General features: G+C 46.2%; 1 pseudogene; it reads left to right on the plus strand.

The window, feature by feature from the left end:
- The first annotated feature begins 2677 nt into the window (after positions 1–2677).
- Positions 2678–9042, plus strand: LOC112266453 (annotated as a pseudogene).
- The last annotated feature ends 1088 nt before the right edge of the window (positions 9043–10130 follow it).

The raw sequence follows: 10130 nt of genomic DNA on the forward strand, positions 1-10130 counted from the left end.
TCTATTGTAAAATCCCATCCTTACCTAAACTTAAAGTTTTTGAAATGTAGGCGGTTAGTTTACTTCTGTGTCTGACCTCTAAGGCCAAAATATACATTGAGGAAACATTCTAGTTGTATATTCAAACACGTTTTACTGTGCAGAAATGTCATTGTTTTACAAAACAAGAAAAGAATACAGATGCTATGTGAAGAATGATCAATCGCAAACAATTATTCCCATCATGCAGCAGTTATTTTTCAGAAACCACTGTCAATAAAACACACCACACTGTTCCGTTCATTTTAGCTGAGTGCTGTTTATTGAACAATTTGGTCCAGGTTGAAGTATTTCCAAGCCCTTTCTCTCTGTCGAGTTTCCTATAGTCATTACATAAAGGAGCGTGACATGCGTGCCAGCCCCGGCAAGACTCCCCTCGGCTTAAACCTTGTAAATGAACACAATTAGCACATCGTCATCCTGCTAATTAGCTGCTGGTGTCTGGCGAGACGTCTGGGAGAGAGAATCAGAGAGGAGTCTGGGGAATTCCCCCGGCTCTATTACCAAACAAACACCATGCTACGCTGACACGCCGAACCTACTGGAGAAGTGTGTTTGTGAATATGTGTGTTAGTGAGTGTGGGTGTGTGTGTGTGTGTGTTCACGCCAGTTCCACTTATAAAAAAAACCAAGAGGAACGTCGGTGGTATGGTAATTGTAAGACATGCAGTGCTTAAAGGGCCTCCGACAGTGGATTCATAAGACATGCTACTGAGACTGAAGAAAGGACAGAGGATGGTCATAAATGATCCTCGTAATCCGCTGTGTGTTAAATCAAATCAAACAGAGTCCGATCTGAGAGGAGGCTCCTACGACGATGTGGGTCTGGCCTTTGATAGCACCATGCTTTGATAGTGAGATGACTGTGTGTGTGTGTGTGTGTGTGTGTGTGTGTGTGTGTGTGTGTGTGTGTGTGTGTGTGTGTGTGTGTGTGTGTGTGTGTGTGTGTGTGTGTGTGTGTGTGTGTATGCGAGTGTGTATGCGTGTGTGTGTGTGCCTGTGTGCGTGCGTGTGTTAGTATTTGCAGATAGTCTTTGGGGATTATATAAAATAGTGGCTCTTGAGCCTCAGAGGCAACAAAGGGATCTAGGTGACTGAAGTGTGTGTGAGACGGAGCGAACGAGCCAGAGGCGGGGGGGAGAGAGAAAAAGGGATGAGGACAAAGATGGGAGGGGGTAATGAGAGAGGGTGGACAGGGAAAAGGAGCAAGAGAGAAAGGTAGGAGACGAATGGAGATGGAAAGGCAGAGCGAGAGAGAGAGAGGTGACGGGGTGGAGGTGCAGTCCGGCACTGTGCGGTGTATAGCGGAGGCCTCATACACAGGGTGTTGTAATTCATAGCCAGCTGTGGCTCTGGTGTGTGTGTGTGTGTGTATTGATGAAAGCAGCAGAACACTGCCGGCGGGGGAGATTGCTTGCTGCACTAGGCGAGGCGCGTTCTGAAACCATCTCCGGCCGCCTGAGATGAGAGAGGGATTATGGAGTGACCTGCCATGTCTGTGTCATATTGTTATGTGCAGGGTGCATTATTTTGTCCTAACCTGGTAGCAGCCAGCACGGTCCCAAGGCAGAGAGGCGGTGTCCTTCATGTGATCTGTCATTACTCGTGTCATATTTACCATCCGTGTTCCAAGAAACAAAAGAAATGCGAGAGGCGAAAAGAATCAGACGACTTAAATGTGAAGAATTTTCGTTAGTTAGTCATTTTCATGAATATAATATTTTACATTTATTTAAAGATGCACCTTGCTGAAATCGCTTTGCCGTTTCCTGGCTGCAAAAATTATAATAGTTAGGGTTAGGGTTCATTTCAGTTTATGTGACCAAACAAGCAAGTATAGTATAGAGAATAATCATTGTACGATCTAAACCGCTGTGTAATATATTTTCCATAACCAAAATATTGTATTTTTAGCTGTTTGAAGCTGGTGTACAAAACCGAAAGTAAACGACACAAAAACTAAGCTTAAGAACAGAAAGCATGAAAATAGCGCACATAGAACAGATCTACCACTTCTTAGACTTGCTTTCAATGAGAATGGCAGATCTATAAAACAGATTTCTATGTGAATTTGGTCGGGTCGCCCAAAAAGTGACATATTGCATCTTTAAGCCATTCACTAAATGAAACTGATGGACGTCAAATATAAAATTATTATTCACAGTAATTATTATTCAATATACAGTAGCACGTAATGTAAAATTTCATTAAACTAGAACACATCTTGCTCAGTAGTACATTAGTCATCGTGGATGTTCATTATTGATCATGATGTGTGAATCATGTCATAAATGACCCACTGTATAACCTCATAAATGACCCACTGTATAACCTCCGAGCTCAGATTCATATACATATTCATGAGTTGTATTCTCGATTTTATATTGAAGAAATGGCAGCAGTGAATCTCCATGATTAAGCAAAATACAGTGCGTACTATCATAAGCATGACAGTGTTTGATCACTCCCAATAAACTGTCATCACATCACAGCCATTATAATCAATCTGTTGACAGCATAGCGAAGACCAATTGACAGAGAGCCTAAGTGAAGAGATGCTGTATTTTGAGTGGCTGTACCTTTGTCTTATAAATAAGACCAACCTAACTGTCCTGTCTGTCTCTATGCTCTTGCCGTTGCAGGCCTAAAGATGCAGTGGACCCCAGAGCATGCGCAGTGGGCGGAGCAGCACTTTGACATCACCTCCACCACGCGCTCGCCGGCCCACAAGGCCGAGGCTTACCGGGGCCACCTGCAGCGCGGCGGCAGCACCTACCAGTACGCCTGGGCCAACGACGACATCTCTGCGCTCACCGCCTCCAACCTGCTCAAGAAGTACGCTGAGAAGTACTCTGGCATCCTGGAGATGCCAGGTGAGAGGGCCCTGCTGAACTCCTACGCCGAGGCCGGGATGAACGGCAGGAAGGGGGAGGGCGAGGCCTGGCAGGAGGGGGTCTACTGCGTCCCCGAGGGGATGTCCATGAGGAAAGGAGGGGTGGCGGCGGAGGTGGCTGGTATGTGCAGCTCGCCATCCCCGGGCCTGGCCTCCAGCGGCCTGACAGAGCCTGGTTACTCCAGCAGCAGCTGTGGTAGTCACACCGCCACGGCCCTCCACTCCTCTGCAGGCTCCTCTCAGGAATACGGCCCCAGCTACAGTGGCTCCTACCTGGGCTACAGCTCCCAGGTCACCACCTCCCCGCTGCACAGCTCCGGCCTCTTGCAGCCCCCTCCTCCGCCCCCACACCCCTCCCTGGTCCCGGCCTACAATGGGGGATCCTCCAACCTTTCGGGCTACAATTACCCACATGCCGGGTACCCCTCCCAGAGCTCTGTGGGGCCAGGCTACAGCCCTGGGGGAGCCCCCTCCATCCTCCTACCTACCGTCAGGGATCGCCGCTCCCACCCCCCTGCCCCCCTCCTCCACGCTCCCTGGGTACCCCTACCAGTCGCACAACCTTGGCCCCATCGCGCCCACGCCTCTGAATGGCAGCTCGTCCAACTCTCTGAAGAGAAAAGCTTTCTACATGACAGGGCAAGGAGAGATGGACTCCACTTATGGAAATTTTGTCTACGGCCAGGCGCGCAGCACCGCAGAGAGCCCCATGTACAGGGTACCGGACAGCAGCATCTCAAATGCGGGCGGCGGAGGGAATGGTTTTGACAGGAACGCTGGCAAGTCATCTTTGCCGTTTAATACCCAAAAGCAGCCCATGGCCTCTGAGCAGTCTGCGGGTGGAGCCCTCACCCCTCCGTCCTATGCCTCCACTCGGGGTGGCTCGCGCTCAACTGACTCCCTGGGCAGCTTCACCTCTCCCTCCCTGAGCGACCAAGGGGACGAGCACCGCCTGCACCTCTCCCACCTCTCCCTGACGGGGGCGACCTCATCCTCCCGGCCCGCTGAGGAGCAGCTGAAGAGCAGCGACCCCCACCTCCTGGACATGGTGACCTCTGAGATCCTGCAGCAGGGACCCCCAGTGGACTGGAGTGACATTGCAGGCCTGGAGCTGGCCAAGGCCACTCTGAAGGAGGAGGTTCTCTGGCCCATGCTACGTCCGGACATGTTCAGCGGCCTAGGTTCGGCCCCGAGGTGCATTCTACTGTTCGGCCCCAGAGGAACGGGCCGGACGTTGCTGGGCCGCTGCATGGCAAGCCAGCTGGGGGCACCCTTCCTGCAGCTCAGAGGCTCCACCTTGGCCACCAAGTGGCTGGCAGAGGGTGACAAGATCCTGCGGGCCTCCTTCCTGGTGGCGCGCTGCCGCCAGCCATCAGTGCTGTTCATCAGCGACGTGGACATGCTGCTGTCAGCCCAGCTCAGCAACGAGAGCCCCGTTCACCGCCTCAAGGCCGAGCTCCTGGCCCAGCTTGATGCGCTGCTCCTGGGGCCGGCCGATGACTCCAACAACCACGTCCTGGTAGTCTGCTCCACCAGCAAGCCCCAGGACATGGACGAGGGGCTGCGACGGTACTTTGGCCGGCGGGTCCTGGTGCCGCTGCCGGATGGTTCGTCCCGCCACCACATGCTGAGCCAGCTGCTGTCCCAGTCCCAGCGCAAGTACTGCCTCAGTGAGGAGGAGCTGGTGCTGCTGGTCCAGCGCACCGAGGGCTTCTCCGGCCTGGACGTGGCAAGGCTGTGCCAGGAGGCCCTGGTGGGCATGCTGCACACCTCCTCCCAAGGCCTGGACCTCTCGGTGAGCATCATTCCCCAGGGCCAGATGCGACCCCTCACCTACCAGGACTTTGACAGTGTTTTTTGCAAATTCCAGCCCAGTATATCGCAGAAAGAGATCGACACGTACACCGAGTGGAACAAAATGTTTGGGTGCGGTCAGTGAACCTCGGGGGGAAAGTCCTCAAGAAAGAGGCGTTGGGAATTCTTTGACCTGGCTGTCGTGCTAACCAGAGAGGAAGTCACACAAGAGGGGCGACGTAAACCCCCCACACATGAGACCTGACACCAGAGGTGGAGAAACATCAAGAGACTTGGTTGGAGTGATACCTGATGGTTTTGCAGGTAACGAACAGAGATTTCATTAGGATGCTTGACGCTGCTAAAGTCAGGCATAGTTATACACATTAAGAAGGGGTCAACTTGAGAAGAGACAGAGGAGGACCGTGTGTATATATACATTTGTTGTTGTCCCCTAAAAATATAGTTGGCTAACCAAGTGCCTGTAGTGGTGCTTTCTTAATTATAATTTCTTTTTTTTTAATGTATAATGATTTTGTTTGCCTCACAATCTACATTAATGGCATGTGCTGATATTATGAGCTTTAAACTTCAACAGCAAAATTAAAATTAGAGTTGCCATTTTCTCCTGCCATTTCACCAAGTATCAACAGTATTCCTCAGGGGGTGACAGGAATTTGGACCTCCGATCCATACACTTCATCTCTGATCCTCTGTCTGCAAAAAAAACTCAGGAAAGTGTTTGTGAATTGTACAGTACCTCAACGTCATCACCACACAAAAGCACTACAATCCTCTGAGAGTATTAAGACCAAGATTTTGTCATTTATATAATATCTAGAGAAGCAGTGTTAGGTTTACCTCGAACCTTCTAGGGGAGACGGTCAAGGAGATGAAAATGAATGTAACCAGATTTAGTTCTGGAACGACGGGACAAATAAGTCAATATGGAGATTTCTCTTTTTATTTTCCGGAGGTGCTTAAATGAAGAATTTGGCGATGAGTTCAGTTTCCATTTTAAGGTTTTTAGAAAATGCGATGCCCGAGTGTGTTTTTCTGATCCCGAGTATATGTATTGATTGAATCAAGAGAGTTGTTCCCCTGATGTTTTAAGGGGGCACTGATGACCACGTATAGTGGCTTATATGAATGTTAGGGGAAGGTGGTCAACAACGAACAACTCTTTAGATGGAACGATGAACTTCAGTTGCTATTGTGTTGTCACTGGAAGTCATAGAATTACTGTAATTGACGATGAAGCAGAAACGCCACCAAATGAGAAAAAAAGCGAACGGTGCCGTGACACAGTGTGTGATTCCTTATTTCCCAGAATAAAATGCAACTTTAAGATCACATACTTTCTGTTTTCTACCTCAGTTGGTTTCAACTCATCTAGAAGGCAGCAGAACAGTCGGGGGGGACAGCCTCAGATCCAAAATGGCCAAATGCTAATTACTGCTATATGTCAGCCAGTCGAGTCGGTTTGAATGAGAAAAGGCTGCCAGCTTTATTCATCACCGAGGTCAGAGGTTCAGCACCAGGGGCTCAATTCCAAACATGTTTTCAGTTCCTTACCAGAGGTCCTCATTGGCTTTTCCAGGTACAGATCTGACGTGATAAGACTGTTCACAACACTATGGCTATAATGATTGAACTCTGGAATGCTCTGGAGATATTCGGTCATATTGCTAACACCTATCCAGTTGTGTCATATCTGCAAGGAGACTCAACAAGGGCTTGCGGGTAGGAGCTAGGTATTGTTTAAGGTATTTGGCCAATCGCATCCTCATTGTATAGTATGTACAACATTACCCAAGCACATGGTCACGGTGGATATACCACTAATTGGACACTCATCCTGGCTCTTAAAGGCCCAGTACAGTCAAAAACGTGATTTTCCTGTGTTTTATATATATTTCCACACTATGAGGTTGGAATAATACTGGGAAATTATGAAAATTATGATAATGTAATTTTAGTGTATGAGCTGTTTGAAAAGCCTGAAATTTCTTCCTGTTTTGGTGGGATGGAGTTTTGGCCATTCATGGTGATATCACCATGCGGTAAATTAGTTAATAGACCAATAAGAAAGAGAGTTCCGAACCTCTCTGCCAATAACAGCACACCACTCAGACCACTCCCAGAATGTCCTAGCAAAATTATTGCTTTAGAAATTGCCCTTTGCTGAGAAGGTATATTATAATTTTTTTGCCATTTTAATTGAAAGCAATCACAGTGAGGTACTTCAATGTTTCCCAGAAAGGATTTGATATTGAGATTTAAAAAAACAGCTGCACTGCACCTTTAAGAAACGTTCAGTCAGTCTACTGTGGTCAGTTCCAAAAGACCCACAGAACAGTGATTCATAGCTCATTGTGTGGCATTTGAATGTATTTTGTTGCTCTTCTCTTGTTCTCTGTGCGTGACTGTTGCTATGCGTGTTGCGGTGTTGATGTACCGTAGGTGTACTATTATTATTGTACAACAGCTGCACTAGAGCATTCCTTTGTGTGTATTTTTTGTTTTGGTGTTCATAATCACTGGTTTGCAATCCCCGAGCACTGAGATTGCCAGTCCTATGTTGCTTGCCTTTACGTTTTTGTTTGTTTTGTCAGCTTGTGACCAGTGTAACGTTTATCTCTTCCTATGATTGGTATTATTTCCAATTCTAGTTTGCATACCTTTTCCATTTTAGCACTCAATGGAATTTAGATGGAACTTGCTGTGACTGCACATTGCACTCGTCTACCACGACGTCTCGGCTATGTAAGATTGAACACTTCTCCAATGTCTCTCACTTGGGTAGATAAAAGGGTAGATCCACGGAAGTAACACGACCGTAATATAACCGCTTACATGGCCTTTGAAACTTTGACTCAAATTATACTTCACTCATATAAAATAATGGTAGGTGGGTGAAATGTACAATGCTTTATTGATATGCTACACACGAACAAACCTTAGAACGCAAAACATCCACGTCAACTTCTCAGATTTAGTTCACCTCTGGAGTTACTTAAGATTGACCTGAATGCACTTTCACATAACTTCAATTCATCGGAATGTTCAGCTGTTTCACAAACGTGATACAGTGCTAACAGACGGATGCTCACAGCCTGAGTGTGCTGTATGTGTAGAAGCTCATTACTAGAAGGCTTGTTCTGGAAATAGAAAATGGAGTCTCGCTCCCTACTCCTTGACCCACAGCCCAGGCGTGTGAATCTCACTTCTCCACTCACTCTCACTGAGGAGAGGAAAGGACACGCTGAGGTGTGTGTGTGTGTGTACGTGCGTGCGTGCGTGCGTGCGGGTGCGTGTGTGTGACAGTGTCAACAGCACATGGAAACTGCAGTGCAGTCTGTCAACTGACCACAACGTGGTCTATCTCATAATTCAGTCTGTCCTCTCTAAACTGAAACCTACTGATGTACTTGAGAGCACGAAAAGCCCATTCCTTCACATATACAGTACTTTCGAAAACAACCAAATCACTTGAATTGTACTATCCAACCAATCTTCTTGTCTTTGTTGTGTTGCTATGTACTTTTCTCTCTGCTTCTTTTTTCTTTGTACCAGAACTTGCAAACAATGTTATTGGTGGTTTCTGTGTTTGTTTATTTTTTCCCCGCTTTCTATTCAATCATTTTATTATAGTGTTCTTTGAGACATTTCTACCTCATGGCTACATATTACACATGTAGTATTTCATTTATGTCTTCTGAATGTCCTACAATTTGTTGACAAATCGAACAAAAGAAAAACAAAAAGCGAAGTGGGTGGAGAGCAGGAAATCACAGGTCCTTGAGCTTGAGTCTACCTCAGAGGCACTGAGCAGAGGAGATGGTGGTACAGTCTAACGTGTGTCTGACAAAACCGGACGCACACTCACTCAAGACTCCGAGCGACATACAGATAGACACACAACACCCGCAAGGGAACATTTTTCGTGGACTGGAGGAAACTGCTGGACTTTGCAGGTCCCCCCGAGGTCTCTCTTGATGCATAATCCAATGCGTTGCTTTAATCTTTGGTGAGCTGTAGTTGTGTGATTGTGTATATTACGTGGGCACACATGAAAATTATTTGGTTTGTGTGGGATTTTATATATAATTAGTAGATGTAAAACACACTTGCACAAAACTTTAACTGAGTGTAACGTGTTTCTGTTGTACATATTTATATACATAAATACATACAAAATGCACCACATACATGTTTATATGTGTGAATATGTTGCCATACTTGCAGTCGACTTAAATGTATTTTCATGTAATCTGTCTGAGGTACAAAAGACAACAACTGATTCATTAAAGATGTTTTCTTGAAATTCTATTTTCTTTTTGTATTTTTTTAAGATCTACGGTCTTCAATTGAGTTTTTGTGTTCCTTGAAAATAAAGCTTGTTTTCATGGCATCCTCTCACTTTGTTGAATGCCAACATAACAGTACAGAGTTTAAACTCTTAGAAATAAGGTGCTATGTTGAACCATATAGGGTTCTTCAGTTTGTCCCCATAGGGGAACCCTTTTTGGTGCTAGGTAGAACCCTTCACCGAAAACCCTATATGTATGGTTCTTTAAAGAACCCCCTGTATATGGTCCTACCTAGAACCTTCTATGAAGGATCCTACCAATAACCATTTTATAATCTAAAGGTTCTTCCCTCTATGAATGGCCTTTAAATGAATTATAACAATACATTATGCGCTGAGTGTACAAAACATTAGGAACTCCTTCTTACTAATGAGTTGTACCCGCTCCCCCCAGAAGCGCCTTAATTCATCAGGGCATGGACTCCACAAGGTTACGGAAGCGTTCCAAAGGCATGCTGGCCCATGTTGATTCCAGTGCTTCCCACAGTTGTTAGCTGGATGCCCTTTGGGTGATGGACCATTCTTGATACACACAGGAAGCTGTTGAGCGTGATAAACCCAGCAGCGTTGCAGTTATTGACACACTCAAACCGGTGTGCCTGGCACCTAATACCATATCCCGTTCAAACGCACTGAATGGCACACATACCCATTCCATGTCTCAATTGTCTCAAGGCTTAAAATTCCCCTCCCCTTGAAGTGGTTTCAACTGTTGACATCAATAAGGGATCATAGCTTTCACCTGGTCAGTCTATGTCATGGAAAGAGCAGGTGTTCCTTTGTACACTCAGAGTTAGGATATCCAACAAGTGGAATTTGTATCACCCGCAACCTGCATTCAGAATGACTGCCAGCGTAGGGAAGATTGAATACTGAGACTACCCCAATGATCTACAATGGAATAACCATCTCTGCAATAAGTCCAACTACTAACAGATTGGTTTAGTTAAAAAAAATTCATGTTATTAATCTTTGTGTAGCATAAAATGTATCAACCAATGTACATGCAAAATTTTAAAACAATTCTAAAAA

Source organism: Oncorhynchus tshawytscha, linkage group LG14, assembly GCF_018296145.1.
Source record: "Oncorhynchus tshawytscha isolate Ot180627B linkage group LG14, Otsh_v2.0, whole genome shotgun sequence".
Taxonomy (NCBI): Eukaryota; Metazoa; Chordata; class Actinopteri; order Salmoniformes; family Salmonidae; genus Oncorhynchus; species Oncorhynchus tshawytscha.